The sequence below is a fragment of the Euprymna scolopes genome, chromosome 18 (assembly GCF_053919585.1).
Source record: "Euprymna scolopes isolate OS-2025 chromosome 18, ASM5391958v1, whole genome shotgun sequence".
NCBI classification, from domain to species: domain Eukaryota; kingdom Metazoa; phylum Mollusca; class Cephalopoda; order Sepiida; family Sepiolidae; genus Euprymna; species Euprymna scolopes.
The window spans coordinates 98,507,076-98,534,749 of NC_136499.1; the positions used below are offsets into that span (position 1 = coordinate 98,507,076).

The window sequence follows — 27,674 nt, forward strand, 5'->3', positions numbered from 1 at the left end:
AAAAAAGAAAAAAGCCAAGCGTGCTTTCCGTTTCAATAATTAGGAACAAGAAAATTTTAATATCAAATTTATGTTGAAATATTTAGGGAATTTTCTTGTGTAAAAGGATTATTTTTATTTATTTAATTTTTTGTTGTTGTTGTTCTATCTTTCAAAACCTTGTATCTTTGCTAGATAATTTCCATGATGAAAACGTTAAACTAATCCACAGGAAATGAAATAATTTTGTCTGGGAGTAAAAATGGAAGGAGGGAAGACATGAAAGAAACGTAGGAATCTTTAAGTAATTTGCAGATGAGAAACAGAAGAGAGATAGAGAGAAACAGAGATAGAGAGAGATAGAGAGAGAGAGAGAGAGAGAGAGAGTCACACACACACACACACAAGCAGAAATGTTATTAGTTACAAGAAGAGGGAGAAAAAAAGTATCCATGGGCATATTTTGTTTCTCTTGGGTCTATTTCGTATACTATAAATACTCCCAAAGCTAGACTAGAAGGAAAAAAAAAAAAAAAAAAGAAAAAGAAAGAAAAAAAAGAAAAAAAAATCAGAGATGTAAACAGCGTTTAGAAAATAGAGCTATTGGGTTGGAACTCTTCTTTCTGCAGGAAGTCTAACACAAAATGATAAATAATGTGATTATATGTAAATTATGGGTTGGTAGGATAAGAATTTTGAAATTGACAAAAATACACTTGCATAAGACACAAACAAAATAAAAATCAAGTATTACAATATGTTTCAGAGAACAGATCAAATGTGTATGTATACTAGTAGGGTTGTTTGGTTGTTTTTGTTTTACGGCATATCAACCCTTTTCGGGTTATTTAATGCCGAATCCAAAGATTTTGAAGAAAAAATCTTTTAATAGAATATATTTGTTGTTTTCAAGTCGGTTTCTATTTAACCGATAGTTGGGACCCTAACAGGTATTACCACTCGGGTCAGAGTGGACCTGGGAGCAATGGCAATTAAAGGGTGGCTCCACACTCCCCAAAGCCCTCAAGGTGGGGCCTCACCATCGGATATAGTTTTAGGTCATATCCAGGACCAGTAGTCAGGAAAAACATTCCAAGAGGGTGCCGGAAAACGTACATCCCTGGTCTCACGGAACCAAATAAAGCACAGTATGAGGAATTTATCCAAGCTTATAATGAAGACTCATTTGCTGAAAACATGTTAGAGCTTGGAGAGAATTTGCTTGCTTCCATCAGTAGCGAACACAAAGAGCGCTGGCAAGAAATCATAAATAACATCGATATGACACACAATAGCAAAAAAGCCTGGATGATGATAAAAAAATTAAACTCAGAAAAAGCTCCTCAGTCTTGGATTGCAGCCATGACACCCAACCAAGTAGCCCATCAGCTGCTACTGAATGGCAAACCGCAACAAAAAGAAAGAGGACAGAAAAAGAGAATGAAAGCGGAACTTAACCACGTCATGCAAAACAGCAATGCCCATCTAGAACCATTCTCAGAAGCCGAAATAACCACAGCAATATCTCAACTAAAAAATGGAAAGGCATCGGACCTTGATGGAATAATCACAGAGATGGTAACACACTTTGGAACAACTGTAAGAAAGTGGTTACTGGCCCTAATAAATAACTGTGCGTCATCCCTCAAACTCCCTAAAATCTGGTGCCTCACCACTGGATATAGTTTAAGGTCATATCTAGGACCTACTAGTAGGGAGACCAGACTTTACCTGGTATTGAAAGAGGATCAACAACTGTTTTACCCTCCCATATTTTATTGTCATCGAAATCGGTCATTTTTCAATTAAATCAATTGATTGCCTGGTCTACTTAGGGACCCACCATGATGCACTGGAAGGACGCTTCGCATGGCTCCTCGCAATACATTGTAGTTTACATTACACTGTAGAGAACCTACAGTTGATTTTATAAAATTATTTTTATATAATGGCTTGAAAAATTCAAAAGTTAAGCATCATGGTTCAATTATGCTCTAAACAGAAACATTCATTTCAAATGCATCCTTGTCATATCAAAGAACCTACTGTTGATTTTATATGTCAAGCCTTTCTGCTTGTGTAGTAATAAAACTTCTCAAATGCACTTGTGATGTTAGGCTGTATAAGGTGCTAACTTTAGTTAAAATCGTCTGTTTTTTCTTTTATCGAATTTTTTCAATCATCGATACTTATTGAAGACATTCTGATACAAAACTTATCTAAGAACACTGCCAAACACAAAATACATTTGTATGAAATTTAAAAAAGACAAAAAAAAATCGGCCCAGCCATTTAAGAATCTATGGGGAACGAACTTACAGAGAAAAAGAGAGAGGAGAGAGAGTTCTTTTTATATAATAGTAGATATCTGTATAAATGCACACAGATTTTATATATAAGTGACCTTGTCAGTGTGTGTGCGAAAGATCTCTACCAAATTCCCGTTTGAATATTTCGCCTACAGTGCTGAAATTTGTTATAGAATATTTGACTTGTAGCACACTTTCGATTTGGTTTTAGCCGGCAAAAATTGAAAACAAAACAGTCGACTTTGTCGAATAAAACATTATGCCTGCTGTTTCTTTTGTGCAAATTAAACATCCATAGCTCAAAGTTGCTTAATTTTTAACCTTTTGTATTCATCTATTGGTAGCTCGGACAAGGTACCCAAGTCAGATTTTTTAAAAACTTTTAAACAAACCATTACTATATATTAGGTAACTATCAATAAAGAATTGGCTCTGTAATAAAAAATAAGAAATCTACATACATAAAAAAAAATATAATATTTATGCATATTTTAAGACTGGGCAACGTCAGACGGTCTGCTAATATATTTGGACTTTGAAATCAGCAGTCACATAACCAGTCTGTCAGCCGATATGAGAGAATAAGAAAAAGAATGGGCGTTTTATAGATTGGGTCATGGCCAAAAGCAGCAAAATGTTAAAGTATTTGTTAATAATGGAAACCGCATAAAAAATATGGAAGGTTTTGTAATTTCTTCACATTACATAAACTACAAATAAATTAATGTACTTTTAAAATATGTACTTATCTTCACAATCGGATCAAAGCACTAAATGTATACTCTAATGTACAACGTGTCAACATTATTGACCCCCCCCTCAATAGGTCACAAGTCATCTAATATATTAAACATAAAATAACAAATATTATTCATATATGAACCAAAAAGTAAAGAGTGAAATTCACTTATTTCCGGATATTTCAGACTAATAAATTCCTTTTCAGAGGAAAAAAAAATTATTTTAAATATTGAGTATACTCCCTATTACAAGATAACACCAGTATACAAAGTTACCAAGACACAATTCTTTTTCTGCTGCATATATCTATATCTATCTATCTATATATCTATAAAAACAGAGATGTGTGTGCCACAGACGGTTTCTGATTGGTTAATCCAATAATCACATCTAAAAAACTATGGTTCCTACGTTCTTAAATTTACCATAAAATATCATGCCCTTATTTATTGTCCATCTTGGAAGGGTCTATTTTTTTCCTAACTTGCCATTTACAAATTACAAAATTACGAAACTTACACCAGCCATCACAATCCAACCTCCGACACCACGTCCGCCATTCTGGCGCTAGCCGCACACACAACACGAAAACAAACGCTGTCCTCCAAAGGACAGACTATTAGTACTACTACCCAGCACACGCGCACACATACACACGTTCACTACCGTCCTTGTGTACGTCACGTTGTTATGGCAACCAAGCCTGTTCCCGTTTATCCATTCATTTGCTTATACTTTCTTTTACTACATTTTTTATTTATTTTTTTATTTATTAAAGGTAAGAGAGTAATTCGGGTATGCATACTGTTAACCGTTAGTTTGCGTGTTCGATCCTGATCGATTCTACTTTTATTTTTAATTCTATTTGTTTATTAAATCCTATCCGAAGCGGGGAGGGGCTATACCCTTTCCTTCCACCTCCCCCCAAGGGTGGGTTCCTAACGGAAGGGCGTCCGATCCTCCACCCACCTACGGGCAAGCAGGGGGAGCTGGCCACCATCCCTCCACCAAAAGGGGAAGCCTGGCATTTTCTCACCCGAAAGGGGGGAGCTTGGCAGTTTCTCCCCCCAAAGAAGGGAGCCGGTGTCCCCCCCAAGGGTGGGGGGCGAAGAGGCCAGGAGGAGGTGACTTTTTTCTTGGGGGGGGGGAAGCCTCCAGGCACCCTCCACCCTGAAGGTGGGGTTGGGGATTATCTCTCCCTGAAGAGGGGAGGCCGGCACCAAGCATGTTAATCCAGAGGGGTGACTTATTTTGTTACCCCTCGGAGTGGGAAGGGGGCCGATCACCCAGGCAACACTGGGTAACCCCTGCTAGTATATATATATATATATATATATATATATACACACTTCAGAATAAAATTATCTAACAATCAACTGGTATGGAAACCTGTGATTATAAGTTTTACAAGATATTACTGGCAGCAATATTCTATAAGTACTATTCAACCTAAATAAGAATTGCTCAATATACAAGATAGAGCAAATAAATCAAATTTTAGTCATTCAATGAATTTAAATCTTTTGATTTGAAATTTAAACATTTCACGTCATAAATTTTTAAATTCATTGAATGACTAAAATTTTATATATATATATATATATATATATATATATATATATATATATATATATATATATATAACTTAGTAATTTATTAGTTATCGCTCTTGAATACCGCTAACCCGGCATATACATGCACACACACTGCATATTTCGACGTATAAGGCGACCGTCAGATAAGATGAGATACAAAATTGGAGCAAACTTTAATAAATTAATGATATGAGTACATCGGTTATATAACACGACTGCTAAATCACGAAACCATGTTTCTTTAGCCTAGGCTATATAAATTGCAACAGCCGATATCTTATAAAATATTGGTTTTTAAAGATGATGTTTTTTTAACTTCAAGGTTCATCTTATATGCTGCAATATACGATATATATATACATATATATATATATATATATATATATATATATATATATATATATATATATATATGTGTGTGTGTGTAGATAGAGAGAGAGGTTGGGAGAAATGGAGAGAGAGAGAGACAGACAAAATGGAGAGAGAGAGAGAGACAAAATGGAGAGAGAGAGAGAGACAAAATGGAGAGAGAGAGAGAGACAAAATGGAGAGAGAGAGAGAGAAAAAATGGAGAGAGAGAGAGAGAGAAATGGAGAGAGAGAGAGAGAGAAATGGAGAGAGAGAGAGAAATGGAGAGAGAGAGAGAGAGAAATGGAGAGAGAGAGAGAGAGAAATGGAGAGAGAGAGAGAGAGAAATGGAGAGAGAGAGAGAGAGAAATGGAGAGAGAGAGAGAGAGAAATGGAGAGAGAGAGAGAGAGAAATGGAGAGAGAGAGAGAGAGAAATGGAGAGAGAGAGAGAGAAATGGAGAGAGAGAGAGAGAAATGGAGAGAGAGAGAGAGAAATGGAGAGAGAGAGAGAGAAATGGAGAGAGAGAGAGAGAAATGGAGAGAGAGAGAGAGAAATGGAGAGAGAGAGAGAGAAATGGAGAGAGAGAGAGAGAAATGGAGAGAGAGAGAGAGAAATGGAGAGAGAGAGAAATGGAGAGAGAGAGAAATGGAGAGAGAGAGAAATGGAGAGAGAGAGAAATGGAGAGAGAGAGAAATGGAGAGAGAGAGAAATGGAGAGAGAGAGAAATGGAGAGAGAGAGAAATGGAGAGAGAGAGAAATGGAGAGAGAGAGAAATGGAGAGAGAGAGAAATGGAGAGAGAGAGAAATGGAGAGAGAGAGAAATGGAGAGAGAGAGAAATGGAGAGAGAGAGAAATGGAGAGAGAGAGAAATGGAGAGAGAGAGAAATGGAGAGAGAGAGAAATGGAGAGAGAGAGAAATGGAGAGAGAGAGAAATGGAGAGAGAGAGAAATGGAGAGAGAGAGAAATGGAGAGAGAGAGAAATGGAGAGAGAGAGAAATGGAGAGAGAGAGAAATGGAGAGAGAGAGAAATGGAGAGAGAGAGAAATGGAAAGAGAGAGAAATGGGGAGAGAGAGAGAGAAATGGAGAGAGAGAGAGAGAAATGGAGAGAGAAATGGAGAGAGAGAGAGAGAGAAATGGAGAGAGAGAGAGAGAGAAATGGAGAGAGAGAGAGAGAGAAATGGAGAGAGAGAGAGAGAGAGAAATGGAGAGAGAGAGAGAGAGAAATGGAGAGAGAGAGAAATGGAGAGAGAGAGAAATGGAGAGAGAGAGAAATGGAGAGAGAGAGAAATGGAGAGAGAGAGAAATGGAGAGAGAGAGAAATGGAGAGAGAGAGAAATGGAGAGAGAGAGAAATGGAGAGAGAGAGAAATGGAGAGAGAGAGAGAAATGGAGAGAGAGAGAGAAATGGAGAGAGAGAGAGAAATGGAGAGAGAGAGAAATGGAGAGAGAGAGAAATGGAGAGAGAGAGAGAGAAATGGAGAGAGAGAGAGAGAAATGGAGAGAGAGAGAGAGAGAGAAATGGAGAGAGAGAGAGAGAAATGGAGAGAGAGAGAGAGAAATGGAGAGAGAGAGAGAGAAATGGAGAGAGAGAGAGAGAAATGGAGAGAGAGAGAGAAATGGAGAGAGAGAGAGAAATGGAGAGAGAGAGAGAAATGGAGAGAGAGAGAGAAATGGAGAGAGAGAGAGAAATGGAGAGAGAGAGAGAGAAATGGAGAGAGATAGAGAAATGGAGAGAGATAGAGAAATGGAGAGAGATAGAGAAATGGAGAGAGATAGAGAAATGGAGAGAGATAGAGAAATGGAGAGAGATAGAGAAATGGAGAGAGATAGAGAAATGGAGAGAGATAGAGAAATGGAGAGAGATAGAGAAATGGAGAGAGATAGAGAAATGGAGAGAGAGAGAGAGAAATGGAGAGAGAGAGAGAAATGGAGAGAGAGAGAGAAATGGAGAGAGAGAGAGAAATGGAGAGAGAGAGAGAAATGGAGAGAGAGAGAGAAAAAAGGTTGATCCATGTCTAAGTAACCTAAATCTAAAATTTCAAGTGTTTAGACCCAAAACTGGCAGAGGAGTTTAGTAGAGTTTTCAAAGGTCAACTCATTGAACTTTGACCACTTCCCAACCAAATTTCTGGCCCAAAACTGATTAAAATGATTTTCCCAAATCTCAATACTCCTTATGTCAAATCTCGAATCTGTAGACTGAAAATTGACAGAGTAATTTAGTAGGGATTTCACTTTTATAGATATATATACACACACACACACACACACACACATATATATAATATGAAATAGCAATACAAGCATATATACTATATATTGTCACCAAGAGACGATATTGAAAGTAATCAGTTTCCTCATCATAGTATTTTTTTCTACTTGCAATGTATTTTTTGTTTTTTTCCAATTTGTGCAATGCAAAACTGCATTTCATATTATCTCGACATTCTTGTAGACACTCCTGTTAAATCGATCAATCACTTTGGTCAATGAGCACAAACAGAATTGCTAATTTCTTATGGGAACTTTAGATGTTAGATCAAAATACAATCATGTTTGGATGTTCGATTAAAAATTATTGTAGCCACAGAAAACGTTCAAATGCATAAATATACTCGATGTTGTCCGATGGGATAAGATGAAATTAGTCAGGGCTCTATGGGCAAAACTATCTTTAGTTGACCTTTGACAACTGAATATTTTCGTTTAGTAGCCAAACCCACATGATTTTTAGAATATGACATCTTCGTTCTGTGACGAGTATGTAACATCATAAAGATTTTTCTGTTTTTTTTTTTTTTTTTTTAATAAGTGTAATTCTAAATATACAACAAATTTTATGTTGATACTTGAAGCTATAAACATACTAATTTCTTCAGATATTTTTTTAAACAGCTTTCGTTAAAAAAAAAAAAGGACTATATTGTTCTATTAAACTTTTGCTTAAATAATTTAACTTTGTTCGTTTTATTAAAAAAAAAAAACAAGTTGAAAAGATATTTTTCACTCAGTAGTGAACTTCAGAAGAATATCAGTGAAAGAAATACAATCGCCAAAAGATAAGCGTTTTATTATTTGTAGTCGCCACTTTTAAAAATCACTCACAAATGCGACTGTTTCACTCGCAATGTAGAACCCTGTTAGTGTTCAAAACTTTAGTGTAAATCTTATATATAATTGTTACTGGAAAGAAATTGACCCGTTAGGTCACCTATTGAGTTTGTGTGAAACTGTTTGAATTGGGGGGGGGGGAGAAGTTTGCAAAGACAGTATATTTTTTATTTCCAACTACGAGTTAAATAGTATTGACTTGACGTAATATTCCCTTTTATTTAAAATTAGCCTGGGTGCCCTGCGTTGCCCGGGTATTTGGAGATGTGTGTTGAGCAAAAAAAAAAAAATAAATAAATAAAAATGATAGTAGGCAGGCAAGCTTGAACCTGTACCGCAAAAGAGGAAAAAAGAAAAAAAAAGTGACATCTTTGCCGTTGCACCCATTGCCAAACCAGAAGTCGCGAAGGTTTAAATTAAGGCTAGTCAATCGAAAAGAGGGGATGACTTTAAACATATTGGCGAAAAAAGCGACCCCTCCCTGTAGAAAAGTACCTAGTTGAGGGTGACGGAATTGGTGTTTTTAGCCAATTTTTCAATATTTGTCATCCGAAGGGTCGAGCTTCCAAACCATACCAATCTCGTGAAATTGTCGAAAGTTTTAGGCAGACATACAAACATACATACATTGAAACAGACAGGTGAGACTTATATTATAGATGGACTATTTATTCCAGTCTCTTATTTTAGTTATTTTTTGAATACCTTCAACTGTTAATATTCACTGAGAGTGATAGAAAGACAAAAGCGAGAATGATAACAAAAAAATAATAAAATAAATGAAGGGTGTGTTACTTACAAAATTTACTGCTAAAAAATACATTGTCAGTTTAATTTTTTTGTTACTACTGGGTCATCACTTACAAAACTAAAAACCAGTCGAGGATAACGGTTAATGATATGGAATGATTGTCAGCCAAAAAGAAGGGGAACGTTAATGGTATAAACTAAGTTGATTAATTATGGGGCGGTTCATGAAAATCATTTGTCAACATTGAATTTGCAGATGACCATGTTATTTTCAGGAAAGCAGTTCTGTGGTAATGTGTTCCACGGGTAGAGAGCCCTCGCAAAGAAGCTCCGTCAATAGAGACTTTGCTGGGTATTAGGTCTTCTGGAGATTAAAGGTTCAATGGGCAATACTAAGAAGAAAACTGAATTACTTTGACAAGTGAAATGCATTCAAATTTCAAAAGGTCACTAAATAATACTTCTTTTTTTTTTTCCAGCTATTAATAAACAAAAGACTAAAATTTTTCCAGCTATTAATAAACAAAAGACTAAAATTTTTCCAGCTATTAATAAACAAAAGACTAAAATTTTTCCAGCTATCAATAAACAAAAGACTAAAATTTTTCCAGCTATTAATAAACAAAAGACTAAAATTTTTCCAGCTATTAATAAACAAAAGACTAAAATTTTTCCAGCTATCAATAAACAAAAGACTAAAATTTTTCCAGCTATTAATAAACAAAAGACTAAAATTTTTCCAGCTATTAATAAACAAAAGACTAAAATTTTTCCAGCTATTAATAAACAAAAGACTAAAATTTTTCCAGCTATCAATAAACAAAAGACTAAAATTTTTCCAGCTATTAATAAACAAAAGACTAAAATTTTTCCAGCTATTAATAAACAAAAGACTAAAATTTTTCCAGCTATTAATAAACAAAAGACTAAAATGGCTAACTCGTTTACAAAGAAACTAAAATGCATTGTGATAATTTAATTACAAAATTCAACCCATTTTATTATTATTTGATTTAATAGATTTCTGAAATTTTGTTTTATTTAATGCTCTTGCATTTTTGATTTCATAAATATTTGACGAAAATTAGTAATAGGACAATTTCAATACAATTGCCGATTCTGTTATAAATTACTGATTCCAATTCTTTTTAAATTTCTAAATATTTAGTTATAGAGTTTCTTTTTCTTCTTACCTGATTTGCATAAAAACTTATGAAACACACACACTATATATATATATATAATTTTCAAACATAAAAATACACTTGGAGGAGATGATCTACAGAATTTAGTTTTACTAGTACTTTAAAATCAAAATTTATCATGTCTGAATACCCTATATACCAAATTTACTTTAAAATCAAAATTTATCATCAGGACTAACAATGGAAAATTAAGTTTTCACCAAAATAAATAAAATAATCCTATTTGGCATCGGAAAAACTGCACCAACTTTTCCAATTCCACAAAATGTTCCCATTTTTCCTATTAATGGTCCCAACTACTAATGAAAATATCAATTCAGTAAGTTACGTAGTTACAAGAAAGAAAAAAAAAAAAAAAAAAAAAAAAACAGAAATACATAAAACTGTTTCATAATCACTTTTCTTGTTGGTTAATATTTATTTTTATATTAAAATATAAAAATAAATATTAACCAACAAGAAAAGTGAAATGAAGTCAATTGCTAACAATTTCAAACCCACTATCGCTATAATGTGACATAAATCGTGACATACTGACATTTTTTGTTACACCTATCTCTGTTACACTCGCGATATTTTAGATCACTATGGATACCAGTCGGATGAGTTTGACTGGTCAGCAAATATTGCCCGCCCACAACAATTATCGAAAAACGGGGGGGGGGGGTTATACAGTATGTGACACATATGAAAATAATATTCCAAGTATGATAGTCTTTCATATACATACATATCAAACAAAAATAAGTATCTTCACCAAAAGTTAAGAAAAATTATCGAGTAGAAATTCAATCTATAATATTAATCTCACCTGTCTGTCTGTCTGTCTGTCTGTATGTATGTATGTATGCCTAAAACTTTTGACAGAGGCGACGGATTTTCACGAGGTTGGTATCGTTTTGAAGGTCAGCCCTTCGGACGACAAATATAAAAATATTGGCTAAAAACATTAATTCCATCACCTTCAACTAGGCACTTTTCTACAGGGAGGGGTCGCTTTTTTCGCCGATTTTTTCAAAAGTCATCCCCTCTTTTCAATCGACTGGCCTCAATTTAAACATTCATCACTTCTGGCTTAGCGATGGGTGCAACAGCAAAAATGTCACGTTTTTTTTTCCACATACTTTTCTCCTTTGTGATACGGGTTCAAGCCTGCCTGCCTGTCAACTACCACATTGTTTTTTTTGTTTTTTTGCTCAACATACACCTCCAAACACCCGGGCAACGCCGGGCACCCAGGCTAGTTCAAAATAAAAATTAGTTTTATTATAGTTTGCTCATCTGCCATTGTTAAAAGAAATACCCATAAAGTAAGGGGGAAATAAGTTACAAAAACTGATTTTTATTTTGAAGTAGTAAGCCACCTGGCATTGCCCGGTCATTAAATACACAAATATTATATTTTAATTTGTATAAAAACTGAGACGTGCATGTGAATATTGTTTTTTTTAAACAGTTCATTTTTTATAAGTAAAAAAATAAAATAAAAATATAAAAAAACTCAAAATCAAAACCTGAAGACAGTAAATCAAGTATGATAACTATTGCCATGATTTTTAAAAAGTGTTTACAAACCTACTTATTCTAAACATAAGGAATCTGTTATGTGAACAATTCGCGCATGTGCAAAGTTGTGCAACAATTAACAAACAGATAAAAATCCGACGATCCCAAATACCAATTTTTCAATTTTTACCCCTTAGAAGCTCGATTAAAAAGTTTTCCACATGTCTGAATACCCTATATACCAAATTTCAATTCTATAGATCAAAAATTTGTTGAGTATATAATAAATTGAGAATTGTCCTCACACCCACACTTTTATAGATATATAGATTAGACCTCAACCTGATAAATTTTCCTGATTTTTAAGAGGATCTTTATTTTTGTCTACTGTGTACTGTGAAGATTTTGTTACTCTGAATACGTTTTTCATATGTGCTGCATACTGTTTAAGAATCCAAAAAATCTAAATTAAATAAAGAGGCGGAAATAACTTGTGTCTCCAAAGCCCCAATATAATAAAAAATAAAAAAAAAACAAAAAAAAACAGCAATTCATTTAGCAGTATATTTTGTAGTTTAATATCCGTTTTAAATGTGTTGGGTGGCTTATAAAAATTGACTTCAAAACCAAACCGTCTCTGACCAAATCTTTATTTTATATCTTTGGGTTTCCTCAAGTCCATTCTTATCATTTCCTCCCATGATTCTCTTTGCTTTCACCTGTGAACTGATCCTGCAACCTCAACTGTTCTACACCTACTAACCCAAAAATTCTCATCCATTCTTTCCAACATGGCCATACCATCAACATTACCTGTTCTGCACACATCTTATACTGTCCAAAGTTAGTCTTCCTCTGAGGTCATCAGATCTAAGTGTCACTAAGACACGCATTACACATCCCTCATATCATTCTTATATCTCTCTGTGCAATGACTGTCCTTAAATCTATATGAAATAAAAATAAAAAATAAAATTTAAAAAAAATGTAGACAGTAGTTTGGATTCTGATCTGATAGATCTAGTGAGAGTTTCGGATATTTCAAATCTGTCTATCTTTGTAATTTGAGAGCTTTTTTTTATTCCCTGAGTTACAGAATCATATAATCTGCTTTATTTATTTATTTATTTATTTATCTATTATTATTTATTTTTATTTTTTTTTTGAGGTTAGATGTTAAAATTCAATAATTTTAAGAATATAAATAGGGTGGAGTTATTTTACTTTTGTTTATCCTTCTGTTTTTTTTTTTTTTTTTTTTTTTTTTTTTGCCGTATAATGATATTGTATGAGTCATGTAGCAGCACAAAGCATTTCCTTTTCAACAAAAGTAGGTTTTATTTCAGAGGTTTGTGAAGTTACAAGCAGTCTGCAGACAAAAGGAGGGTATGCAGATACACATTTTTGTACAGTTTTTTTCTTTTTTTAGTTATATGAAACGAAAGTGGTCATAAGGTAGTTCTCAATAACAAGTACAGCCATATTTTACTAAAAAAAATTTTTTATACAAACATTTTTGTTACATATGAACATACACTCACATTATATATATATATATATATATATATATACATACACACACACACACACACAGACTAGGATGGATACCTGGCGTTACCTGGGTGGACATGAAATTTGGTTTGGACAGAGCTACTATACTATGAATAGTAAGTAACCCTCCCAGAAAAGAACGGAAGAAATAGGTGACAACCTGGACTCCCGGCCCTAAAAATGAATTTGGCATGAGGCTAGAGAGCACTACAAAGGGGAGGTAGTTAAGGCTAGACTAGATAAGATAACCAATGAAGCCATGAAATCCAATACAGATGAACACAGCAAGTCCATCGCAAGCGTTAAACATCTGGATGGATGAACCCTGACATCGACTCGGGAGATCTGCAAGGGATTTCAGGAACATTTCAAGGAGCATTTTATGCAAGAACCTTTCCTAACTCGTACAAAATTCAGCTACTATTTGGCCGACTCTCCCAGTCTTGAGGTGGCTAAAGCAGCTAGTTGCAAAGGCAGGGTGATCCAACAAGAGGTCCTGGCTGTGATGAAATAGGTCAGCTACAACAGATCGTTGGGACTTAATGGCCTGCCCTACGAACTATATTTGAGGCTGTCGCCCATATTTATACTGATTCTGACAGATGTGTTCAACCATTGGTTTGATCAGGGATCTATCTCGGGTCAAGTCACCAAGGTAGTGATCACATTACTGAAGAAGAGGAACAGGTATGGCTGGGAAGAATTAGATGACTACAAGTCCATAACTCTGCTAAACACAGTTTAAGATTTTGGCAAGTATCCTAACCAATTGGCTGCAGGTTGTTATAGGCGATTTGGTGGAACCTGAGCAGAAGTATGCTGTGAAGGGGAGATCAATCCAAAACAATCTGCAACTGACCTGTACAATTCTAGAGAGATGGAGAAAAGATGATATGGAAGCCATGCTGATCAATTTGGATCAGTCCAAAGCTTTCGATAGGGTCGACCATCGCTTCCTGCCATCTGCTCTAGAGACCGCTGGTTTTAAACCGGACTTCCACAAATGGATCTCCGTAATGTACTGCACACAGACATCCGTAGTGCAAGTGAACCAAAAATGCTCAAAACCCTTCGTTATCTTCCAGTCAGTTCATCAGGGTTGTCCACTATCCTCCCTGCTGTACATCCTTGCGTTGGAGCTACTACTTCGCAAGCTGAAGAGTGGGGAGGCAAATTCTGTCCTTTGCAGAATAGCTCTGCCCCGCGGAATGCCAGCCAGAGTCTCAACGTTTGCCGATTGCTTCACTATCTTTGTGTCATGCCTTCAAGGCATCAAAAAGGTGGCAAAGGCACTCACTCGCTATGAAACGGTTACAGCGGCCAAAATCAACCACAGCTAATCAGTTGGTTTGTGGTTGGGTGCATGGAGAAATGTCACCACCCTTCCAGCGCCTTTCAGCTGGACACATGACCCCCATTTAGGTTCTTGGCATGTGGTTCGGACCAGGTCTCCAGTTAGAAAAGAATTGGTCGGATGTATGGTCAAAGCGAAGAAAACTTTCCTTAAAGGGTAGAGCGGAGGGTTGCGCCACTTAAGTCTTTCATCTCATACACTACCGGCTGGCTGTACCTGCGAAACACCTAAAGGCACTCTGGCACCACCTATCAGCTTGTGTAAACAAGCAGAAGGTGCTTAAGCGATAATCCAATCAGCTGTCAGAAGACCAATTTCAATGAAAACATGAAATTCATTAAATCATGGAAAATCTTTTAAACTGAAAATTATTTTCGACACATTATGTCAATGTGAAATCCTTCCTTTCCCCCATATTAAGAATGGCTTTCCAAACAGAAAGTCAGTCTTAACATGGGGAGGAGGAACCACCGCATTTTGAATTAATCATCTTTGCTCTGACATTTTCCAGCTACTTATGTAATCTGCCAGAATGTGTCGATGCTAAGTGGCCAAAGATTGGGCTGTAAATTGAATTATTTTTTATTTTTATTTTTTTTACTTCAGTATAAATTCTCAGAAATCAAAGAGTCCTTTCCTGGAGCTAACATTTCAATTCTATATGAGATGCATAAATATTCCAGTGTTGAATCAAGATTCTATTTGACCTCTCAAATGTTGAGTTAATAAAGCAGTTTAGAACACTAATTTCCCCCCCTTCTCAATTAACCAATTTACCCTATCTTTCTCATGATCACTTGATCTTACTGGATTTCAGGACAAAAATTCATTTGGTCTGGTTGAGTAACCAACTAAGTGCTGTAACTTGAGGTAGCATCATTAAAAGAAGATGCACCATTCCTTGTAAAAGTCAGTCTGTAGCCATGTAATGAAGACCTTATTTGTGCTTCAAAATACTATATTGCTTTGAATATTTAGAGTTTACTTGTGGGGGGAAATATGCTTGTGCCAGTTTGTCCTGACAAACCCCTGTACAGAGAGACCTTAGATACTCAAGGACAGTGTCTAATAGGCATTCAAGTTCTCTCCGTGTGTACGCATAGTCAACTAATATATAGTTATATGTATGCGTGTGTATACACAGACACACACACACACACGTACATGTAAGTATATATCATTTGATTATTCCATTTACAAATTAGTTGAAAGTAGTTCACCATGTACCTTCCTAAATGCAATTGCTTCCAATAGATTTTTTTTTTTCATTTTTTTCATTTTTTTTTTTTTTTTTCATTTCTTCTCACCTCCATCCCCCACCATTTTAATGGACTAAGCTTAAAAGCTTCCGGCAACCAAATGCGCATACTCATGTTCCCACCCAAGGTTTTAGTTTCAAAGACAAAAATCACCTCCCCTCAAATTACGCTACTTATTGTTGCTTTAGAATCATCGGAGGCAACTGATTAAAATCAAATTGATGGAGTGAAGTCTTACCAAGAGATGCTGCAGCAAATTTTGCAGAGAGAACTTACCTAAAAAAAAAAAAAAAAAAAAGTTTAAATATTAAAATCATTAAAAAACAGAACAGTATTTAAAAAAAAAATGAATAAAGCAAAGAGACAGAGGGGGGGGGGGAATTAGAAATAGAAAATTGAGAAGAGGAAAAGTAGAAAAGATGAAATAAAAAGGCAAGAAAAAGTGTGAGAAAAAGAAAAAAAAAAGGAGGAAAAAAAAAGCGAATTAGAAAGTGAAGAAAAGTATCAAGTTTAAAATTTCACTTTTTTTTTTTTAAGCTGATCACATTTTTCATTAACATTTTTTCTTTCAGGGATAAACACCATTACAATTTAAACAAAAACTAATATAAAATTTTATAAGTCGCTTTTAATAAACCCAGTATGTATAAGCCAGAGCCATTTTTGAATATTCCTATGGATATTTAATGTTTTTTGTTTAAGTTAAATCGAAAAACAAGTGCATTAATAGAATGTGGATCAGTTATTTTTAACACCTGTTATTTTACTTTCATATATTTTAATGATTTTCCTATGGGATGAGGGGTTAGTTGTTCTTGTTTACGGCATATCAACGCTTTTTGGGTTTTGCATTAATACAGAATTCAGTAATTTTGGAAAAAGGTTTTGTGCTTCAAATTTTTTATATCTTCAAACATTTGTTCATGATGTTTATGCTGGTTGTTTTATAGAGGAAAACGGAAAACTTGCTTTTGTTTTTTTGACTCTGCAGAATAAGATTGAGTTTTGCAAAAGGAAAGGAAAGAAAAAAAAACATCAATGTTTGGTGCATTTTAGGTCAGGAAGCCAGTATCTTCTGACAGCCTGATCTGGTAGCACCAGTTATGGCAAGGGAGATGGTCATGCTTCTTATCATAGAAATATGAAGAGGCATACAAAATGGAAATTACTAATGTACAAAACAAATTAACAATTTTAATTCAATGAATTCTGTGAAAAAGTCATTACTCTCAAAATCATACAAATCATAACGATATTTTAATGAAATAAAAATGTACATTTTTTTTAAATGCGTCCACTCAATGTGCACATTTTTTTTTTTTTTAATCTATTTCGAATCTAAACATAGCGGATGAAAAAATATACAATTTAAGCTGAAGTGTGACAGAGTTAGTGACAAGGAACCCAACAAAGGGGAAACAAAAACCAACGCCTGAGGAGAGACAAATAAATATGAGGGATAATGAGAAAGAGAGAAAGGAGGAATAAACAAAATAAGAGAGAAATAAATAAATAAATAAATAAATAAATGGAGAAAAACCAAAAAGTACAATCTCATAAAGAAAAGACAAGAAAAAAAAAAAAAAAGGAGAAAGGAACTTTTTCCAAAGTAATTTTCATGCACTGAAACTTTCAAGAATTGCTTTTCAAAAAGAATTCCAAGAAGAAAGAAATTCCAGAGGATTTTATGACAAAAAAATGTCAATGCCAATGAAATAATACTCCCCTCCTTTTTTCAAAAAATGGGAATAACTTAAGGTTATAAAAATGCAAATAAAAAAGTATCGTATGACAAATGCATTAAGAATTGAAACCAGATCATAAAAAAAAGAGAGAAAAAGGAAATTGGGCATCCATTAATTAATCAGTGCTTTTTAGGAATAAGTATCCATAAATTAGCAAACATGATATAAGCAGTTCCGACTAGAATGGAGAAAGCCAAATCCAAACAAAAAAGCTGCTGTTACGTGCCAATCAAATTAGAAAGATTAAGCTTCGACTTCAACTAAATTTTTGGATACCCTTTTTTTTTTTTTTTTTTTGCAACATTTCCTTTGGAATCTTTAGAATATCTTTTCATTTACCTTTACTGAAAGAATTAGGGTAGATTAGAGTTAATTTTGAAAAAGAAATAAAATAAAAATAATCCTGTTCAGTTCCTATTGAGTAGAAATAGAAAACATTTTTTTTGTTTAAGATACATCATTTATCTTTGGAAGAATTCTACTTTAAAAAAAAATTTTTTTTTTTTTTGTCGAATATGGATCACTATTATTCCAGATTGTATTGTTTCACTTGTTATTTGTTTCTCAATTCAGGTATAGTAAAAAAAATAATTATATGTTTAAAAAATTTGGAGAAAGAGAGAGATATAGGGGGGATGGAACGATAAAATTGTCGCCCCAGAAAAGACATGATTCCATTTCCATTTGCCGAAAACCATTTTTTTTTTTTTTTTTTTTTTGCAGACCATCTACTAGTTGACTAGTTGTGTACAAATCCCAAGAGCGGTAGGAGCCTTCTATCATGTCTGAAAGTTATACAATATTTAACTCAAGCTCTTTACCGATCCAAGTTATGAGAACAGGACCATTGCCAGCACCCTCTAAATGCAAATCCAGATGGTTCAACACTTGAAGGTACAGCTCAACGAAGTTTCCGGCCATGGTTATGGTCTTTGATGTGGTTTCTAGTGAGGGCTGCAACATGCCGCTTAAAAGCAACACCAAAGTGTACCTGGATTTGCTGAAGAGTGTGGTGATCCCCTGGTGCAATCAGCTGGCCGCTGGTAGACTCTGGGTGTGACAGCAAGACTCAGCGCTAGCCCGTAAGTCCAAAGAAACCCAGGCTTGGCTTCAGAAGGAGTACTATGACTCACTGGCCCCCTCTTTTTCTCCTAACCTAGACTACTGGTCATATGTCGAGAACATCACTAACATGACCTCCCACAATACCAAAGCCAGCCTGATATAATAATTAAGTGATTGATTTTGCGCTACGAAACAGATACTGTTAAGAATTGTATGAGTCAACTGAATTAAAGGAATAAATTATAAGATGGTCAACATCATGAATTTTAGAATATAATTTTTTGTCATTTTTTTCTCTCTCTCTATATATATATATATATATATATATATATATATATATATATATATATAGCGTCATTCATTTCCATACAAGAAATAAAATGCTGAGGGAAAAAAAATCAATGAAATCGTTGTTGAACTGTAGAAGTCTTGACTTAACAAAGAAAAAAAAAGAAGGGCAATTTATGTTAATGAAAACACTAGATGAATTTTCTTCTACTCATCTTAATGAATTCATTGCCGAGTAATAATTTGTATTCAAAAAATGTTTTTTGTTGCCAGTTGAGAACCCCTCTCCCCTTTCTTTAATTTTCCAATACCTGCGAGGCAAGTTTCAATCTCCTCTTCTTGAGAGCATGTTCATCTGAACCACTTGCCCAAAATGTTCCTTGTTGGCTTCTCTCTTCTAAGAATATGCACACAACATTATTAACTATTTGAACAAGAATGCTGGAAACAAGATTAACATTTCCCTGGCTTTTCTCAAGTACATGATTGAATTTTGTTTTTTCCCTTTTGGCCAATATTACTCGTTTGGCCATACTTCTTAATGTTAGCTCACTTTTCTTCATTTTCATTATAAATATATGCATCTCTTATGAATAAAGCGCAATTGTAGTTATGTGTCACAGCAAATCAGTTTAACGGTCAATCTAAAAATTAAACGTAACTGTATATTTGGAATCGGTCAATGTCATAAGTTCTTGAACCATTTTTTAAAGATTATTAGGGCCAGGACAACAGCATATTCTTTTCATTCTTTTGACTCTCGAGTGTGTATCCGTTCATATCTTTTATATAGAATGATGTGGTTGCCGGGTGATTAAGTGTGTCAGATATATACTCGAAAGTCAAAACAATAAGAATATTCTGTTGTGATAGCCCTACTTATTATTGAAAATATGTAAAAATAACATTGAAATAAATGTTCCGCCATTTTTAGCATTTTCTTTCCAGATTTTCTATTATTAGTAGGTTAAAACAAAAAAGCAGCAAAATCCCACCCCTCCACTGTAGAGCCCACCTAAGTAACAGTAACATGGAAAAAATTATATAAGCAAAAAGATTATCTCTTTTTGTTCTAATTAGTTTTAACACTGGGGTACGATTCGATTCAAATATATTCAAATGATTATTTTAAAATGTCTGGACAGAACTCAGTAATCTTAAAAATAAATTATAGCTAAGTAGATTATTATATTGACAATAATATGGTATAACACTAACATATATACGGCATAATCCCGTTGATACACCGGTTTTCATCAGATCACCGAAGTTAAGCAATGCTGAGCCTGGCTAGTACCAGATGGGTGACCATTTGGGAATTTTAGGCACTGTATGTGCTTTTCGATCATCTAGGTATTGTTTCCAGTGGTCTTGAACCTCCACTTGCCACTAGTATTTAACAATGTCGACTTATTTACTTCGAAAAGAATTCAAAATTTGGATCGTGTAAAAATAAGTGGAAATACAATTTAATAATACTTCAAACATTTCTTTAGTATTTAACAAAAATTTGATAATTTATGTGGTATGCAGAAAAAAAATAAGGCATTCAAGAAAAGAAATATAGATGAAATGGGTTTCATCAGGTTTTCATTGCAAATTCAAAGCAACTTATTATAAGGTAAAGAAATTTAAGAAATAATCATTTCACTTTAACAAACAAGTCTGTGTACGATCATTTCTGAGAAGATATGTGAACACATAAAACAGTTATACAGCAAATCAAGAGGTATAGACTGTTATAGGCATATTCAAGTGTCCACGTAGTAAAAAAAAAAAAAGCTCTGGATATAACCTGAAAGTAAAGTATAACCGGTAGTGAAGCCTTAATTTGGGAGTTAACGCATCCAATCTATGGTTTAAATCTATCCTGAGTAAGACTAATAAACACTACCTTGTATTTTTTTAAGCAAAATATTTGTTGTCTTTTCTGATATTTATCTACCTCTCATGTATGGCATAATCACGTTGACACATCGGTTCCCGTTGGATCACCAAAGTTAAGCAACGTTGAACCTGGTCAGTACTAAATTGGTGACCATTTGGGACTTCCAGATGCTGTATGTGCTCTCCGCTTATCTCAGCATTGTTTCCAGTCGTCCTGGACTTCTTGCCACTGGACTCAAGCAGTGCCGATTTAGAAGAGGTTAGGGTTAGGGTTAGGGTTAGAAGAGGCGTGGTTGGGATTGTGCAACCCTTGCCTCACAATTACACGCACAGCTGCCCCTAGAGGCGTTTTCTTTGTCTTTAGAGATTAAACGGAGGCATCGATCTACCTCCTATGGTGGGACAATGTGATATAAGTCGGAAAGTGGGATTTGAGAAGTCAATGGCCTAGATGAAAAGCACTCTGGTTGAACAAAAACTGCCTGGCGAAGATAAAGCCCTTTCTCTCTTCCATCTCTTACTTAAACTAAAGCTTCCTTCATCCTATACTGTCTCAGATATAATAAAACTGCATCCAATGGTATTTCTACTTTTGGAGCTCTGGAGTGTGAAGTCACTCCGTAGTTGCCATGATCGTCTTCACCCTAACTTCGGAATGGTAGTACCTGCCAGAGTTTCATATAGGTTAAATAGAATTCGTAGTTTACAACTATTTGATTACAAAATATGACCATTCTTATGACAAGCTAAGAGATTTAACATTTGACTGGAGGCAAGTTTAGTCTTTCTTTGTTCTATCGCAAATTCTCTATTGAAAAATATGTAATCTGCAATGGCAAAATACATATTGCTACGAGTACCACCGACCGAGATAACGAGCATCAGCAGTTGCTAATTTGAAGTATTAGTATTTCCACACGACTTTAAAAATTGGAAAGCAATGACAAAAAGAAAAAAAAAATGTAATTAAAAAAAACTAAACAGTTTATCAGGATAACAGCTAAATCAAAATGTATTTAAGAAAAAAAAATTAATAGAGAATGGCTAAAAGAAAAAAAAAATGTAATTCAAAAATGCTAAACAGTTTATCAGGATAACAGCTAAATCAAAATGTATTTAAGAAAAAAAAATTAATAGAGAATGGCTAAAAGGAAAAAAAGAAAAGAGAAAGGCGAAAAGAGAAAAGGAGAAATTTGTCAATTAAAAAATATATTAACAAATTAAAGCTGAACATTAAGAAATATATGTTTACTCTGAAATTTTAACTTGCAAAAACATTTGATGTATCACACCACAAACTAATAACAACTCTAACCATTTCACATACAAAGTACCCAAGGTGCATCATTTCTTTGGGTTTTATTTCTTTTTAACATTCAACAAATATTTATTTGAATGGGCAACTCAACCACATTACATAAGTTACCAGGAAACGTACACGCGAGTGTTCTGAGAGATTTTGGTTTCATGTAAATATATAAAGCGCTTTTATGATAACTTGCAATTAATGCGACTATACCAAACACTAACTCCAAGCAAAGCCAGTGTGTGCGTGTGTGGGTGTGTGTGTGAATATATATATATATCCACTCGTTCACATACACTTTTTCATGATAAAGCTAGAACCCAGAATTAGACAGAATCAAGCAATTTCATCGACAACAGACAACACCAGACCCAAGTAGGTTTCGATGTACTGCATCTCATCAGTGACGTGCTTCGACATAGGCGCGAACCCAGGTCGTCGCACGCATGAAGTGTGCAATACTGACGACCTAACCATAACCTACTTGGGTCTGGTGTTGTCCGTTGTCGATGCAATTGCTCGATTCTATCTAATTCTGGGTTTTAGCTTTATCATGAAAAGGTATATGTGAACGGATATATATATATATATATATATATATATATATATATATATATATATATATATATATATATATATCCTCTTAATGTCTAATATATATATATATATATATATATATATATATATATATATATATATATATACTAGCAAAAGTACCCGTCGTTGACTGGGTTCAAAAACAGCCTACAGAAAATGGACTCTCATTTATGAAAGTATGATAGGTTATGAAAACGAAGGGTTGTAAATTTGGGTTGAATTTGGGGGTATCAAAACCAAAGCAAAATATGATGAAAGTAAAAATAAAATAGATAAACCCCATAATTTGTTATACCATACCTGTTCACGCTGAAACACTTATCACAATATTCTGTGGATCTATATTAAAAAACCTTGTTAAACTTTGTGATATATTTCCATTCTATGGAGGTCAGGTGCGAACGAACACCCCATCATTTTATTATACCATATTTCTTCAAACTGAAACAATTATCAAAGTATACTTACGCAGATAGATATGAAAAGTCTTTATTAAAGTTTGTGCCTATTTCCATTCTGTGGAGACCAGGTGCGATCGCAGACCCCACAATTTTATTATACCATCCCTATTTAAGTTAAAATATACTTATCAAAGTATTATTATGTACATCTATAATCAAAAACACTTGTAAACATTTTTTTTTTTTAATTTTAAATTTTTTTTATTTCCATACTTTGTGGACTAGGCGCATAAGCGGACCCCACAATTTTAATGAATCATCATTATGCCAAATCAAACATACCATTCCTGTGTCTCGATACATCTATCATTATATGTGATCAGTTTTCTATAATAGTCAACCCTATAGGAGCCTATTTGTGACCAGACACACACACAGACGTTCAGCTTTATATTATAGGATATATATATATATATATATATATATATATATATATATAAGAGAGAGAAAGAACAGGAAGGTTAATAATTAGTTTAGAGAAAGAAAAATGTAAACTAAAAAGTGAATATTATACTTATTATTATCATTATTATTATACTAGCAGGGGTGCCCGGCGTTGCTCGGGTGTTTGGAGGTGTATGCTGTGCAAAAAAAGCAAAAAAACAAAAAAAAAATGGTTAATTTTTTAAAACTTTGACCCATATTATGACCCCTTAAACTTTATTGTTTCGGGCTCAAATCACTTTATTAAGTTAGATGCAGGTTCAAGGAACCTATATCTAAAATTTCAAGTGTCTAGACCCAAAATTGTCGGAGGAGTTTGGTAGAGTTCTTAAAGGTCAAATCGTTGAAATTTGACCCCTTAACAGCCAAATTTCTGGCTGACACCCGTCACATCGATTTTCCCAAATCTCAGTACCCGGTATTTCAAATTTCGAGTCTATAGACTAAAAATTGACAGAGTTATTGCGTAGGGAAATGTACACAGACAGACAGACACACAGACAGACAGACAGACAGACACGTTCACTTTTATAGATATATAGATAGATTGAATAAAAACATGAAAAATATATCCAGTTTGGCAGAAAAGTAACTTATCTTGCCTTTGATAACATTTATTTGTTATATATTTGTTCCCCCCCCCCTCCCAAAACAAATTGGATTGGTCGGTGTTCTGTAGTAGCGTATCTGGATATTTACAAAAAAAAAAAAAAAATATTTAGGTTTGGCTATAAATTCCTAAACTCATTTCATCCTAAATAATTTAGGTGACTGAAATAAGAATCTAATTGAATCTTTAATTTCCTGAATAGTATCCGATAATTCATTTTTCTTCGAGTTATATCGAATACATTAATACGGACTTTAGGGGCTTTTTTCGTAATGTTACTGTAAAAATTATTTTTTATTGTTACAAATTACGATGCTTTATAAAAAGCAAAAATAAATTCTTGCGTTTTTTATTTACTACTTTAGTAAAGGTATTTTTTGTTTAAACAAAATAAAACATTTTCACTAAGAGTTAAGTAAAAATAATTAGTTCATTATATTCTGCGATCATTATTTGAAAAATATTGCAATTTTCATTAAAATTCGTTAATTTCCTGATTTTTGGTGAATTTTTAAGTAAAGGGAGGAGTCAAAATATGTATACACTTTGAGCGTCGTCATTCATTTTGAGACCACGTGTGGTTAATTTAAATATCCAGTTTGGCAGAAAAGTAACTTATCTTGCCTTTGATAACATTTATTTGTTATATATTTGTTTTTTGACAACTTTTTCGAATCTATGTGTACAGTAATACAAACCTGAAATGAAAAGACCACGAGAGAACATGCTATAAAGAGTGTGTGTGCGCTTGTGCTGGGTAGTAGTAGTAGTAGTACTAATAATCTGTCCAGCGTTTGCTTTCCTGTTGTGTGAATGGCGGACGTTGAGTCGGAGGTTGGATTGTGATGTCTGTAAGCTTCGTATTTTTGTAATTTGTAAATGGCAAGTTAGAAAAAAATTAAACTCTTCCAAGATGGACAATAAATAAGACCAAAATATTTTATGGTAAAGTTAAGAGCGTAAGAACTATAGTTTTTTAGGAGATGTGATTATTGGATTAACCAATCAGAAATCGTCTGTGGCACACACATCTCTGTTTTTATAGATAGATATAGATATAGATTCATATAATAATTCAAACCAGATGTAAAAGCTCAATAAATCTAAGAAAGAGAGAGCTTAAATATAAAATAAAAATCTTGATATTGAAAATTTTTATTTGCTCTGATGCATTGACCTGAAAAATTTGTTGTATATTTTGCAAGTGTCTTTCCCTTGATGAGAAGAATTGCATTCTTTGAACTCCATAGAATAAGGTTTTTCCTGTTTTATTTGTACTCTTTGTCAAATAATTAAAATTTTGTATACTTTCCTTACAGGTTTATTAGGTTTTATAAGGGGTGAACATGAGTAAGAAAAAAAAAAATAAATAAATAATTGGCTGTCCATATAAAAATGTGACAAACAATCATAGCGTTAAATCGCACTAATGCAACAACAATTTCTGACATCAAGATCTGAAGAAGGATCTAAGGTAATAGATCCTAAACGTAGATTCCATGAACAAAGCTTCTTTCTTAGAACTGCACGCCTGTGGAATTGTCTTCCGTTTTCCTGCTTTCCAGCTGACTACAATATGGTTGTGTTCAAGTCTAACGTAAATAAGTTCTTGATGAGCCGTTCCATATAAGTTATCAAATTTACCGAATTTTCATTACTAATGATTACTATATTGTCCAATTTCTACTGTACATTCTTTAACCCTTATCCTTGAGTGGCCTCTTGGCCTTGATAATGTGGTGATGCCTGTGTATTAAAAAAAAAAAAAAAGTGCTTACAACCTGAGCCAGGGCCACCAACGAGACCTGAATAAAAGAGTCAACCGCCTGCTCTTCATAGATGACCTCAAGCTGTATGCCAGTTCAAACGCTGATTTAAGTCAACACTTGCAAGTTGAACATACTTTCCCCCCAAAGATATTGGAATAAAGTCTGGCCTGGACAAATGTGCTGCTCCATCAGAGCTGGGAAGAAGATCCAAACGGAAAACCTACAGCTTGATGCAGATGCTGACATCAGTCATAGAAGGGCAGGACAATAGAACAACAGAAATACCTTGGTATAGAAGAGAACGATCCAATTAAGCATGCCAAGATGAGAGAAAAAATTGGAAGGGAATATAAAAGTCATGTAATAAAAATTTATAAAACAAAGCTTACAAACAAAAACATGGTAACTGCCATTAACTAGCCATGCCTAATAATATACGGCTTTTAAATATATAATATACAGCTTAAAAGAACATTAACAGACTAGGCATTAAAATAAGGAAAATGTTGACTGTATTGAGCAACATACAAAAACCAGTGTCTGTCTATGCTTTAATTTGCCCGGAGGAGCAGAAGGTATGAATCTCTCAGAAACTGATCGACATTGTGCCACTGTTGTAAGCACCAGGCAATATCTAACAATGTTGTATATTGGTTTATATTGGAGGAGATGATATATTAAAACGTGTCATGTGTTATCTAGTGGATGTAAGATATTGTTCTTTTAACAGACAGATAATAAACGTATAAAGCGTATGTATGTTGTTTAGCCAGGGGACATGATATTGACGTGTAAACTGAGTCATGTTGTATCAGACTTATCACACGGGATATTTTTACAGTTCATATGTAAGAAGAATAATATATGCTCCATACCTTTTTCTTGAAGAGTTCTTTTAACTTCCCGCTGCTCCGTAACGAACCATGAAGCGATCAGCACCAACCAATTGAGACATCTGTTCTTATTTATGAAACCATTAAAACAACTCTTTATATTTTTATAATATAAATTTATTACAGTTGTCTCAAATGGTTTTCACAGGATCTGCAGTTTCTACATTTTCTGTTCATACAGCTCGCTCCTAGCTGTCTGTCCACCTTTGTCTAGACGTCTCTCTGCTCTGGTGGTCAATCCTCAACTCTCTGAATCTCTCCAAAACTAACTACATCACGTTTTCTCCCACGTCACCTAATTACGTGTCTCAGACCAACCTAATGTTTCCATCTAGTTATTTGTTTATCCAAATCCAAAAGAATGTTTACATCTATTTTCGCGTTCCTTTTACGATTTATACGTCAATCATTTCTTCCTCAATTTAATTGTTTATTCTTCTAATCATAATAACTGATCCAGCGAACATCCGTCGCTCAAATCAATAAGAATACAATAATGTTTTGACCATTGCTCCCGCTTGCCACAATTAACAGATACTACGCTATGATCACAGCCTAAAGGGTCATAACATTACACTAAACTCCTAGAAACCAAAACCTTAAAATGGTACATTAGCATAAAGGAGCCAGCAGAATAACGTCCATCATGAAACTAGCCAAACATTTTGGATAAGATTGTTTTGCAAATGAGACAGAATCACAAAGGAAGCCTGCTACGAAAATAGCCCAAAAGAGTCAATAAAAATGCAGAGACCTTTCACTGTAAAAATCTGGAAAAATGCATCAACCAACAATGCGCCAAGTATTTACTGAATGAATTCACCCAGAACTATATAGATAAGGAAGGTTCTATAGACTGGCTAAAACAAAGATCACTCCACTGTGATCAGGAGAGGAT

The 27,674-nt window shown here is 34.2% G+C and overlaps 1 protein-coding gene and 1 pseudogene across 5 annotated transcripts in view; one reads left to right on the plus strand and one right to left on the minus strand.

Moving 5' to 3' along the window:
* LOC145297709 (rho GTPase-activating protein 44-like) overlaps positions 1 to 27,674 on the minus strand; it is a 473,021-nt gene that overhangs the window by 304,567 nt on the left and 140,780 nt on the right. The gene's annotated exons all lie outside the window — the stretch shown is intronic.
* On the plus strand, positions 20,030 to 20,146 carry LOC145301535 (5S ribosomal RNA; annotated as a pseudogene).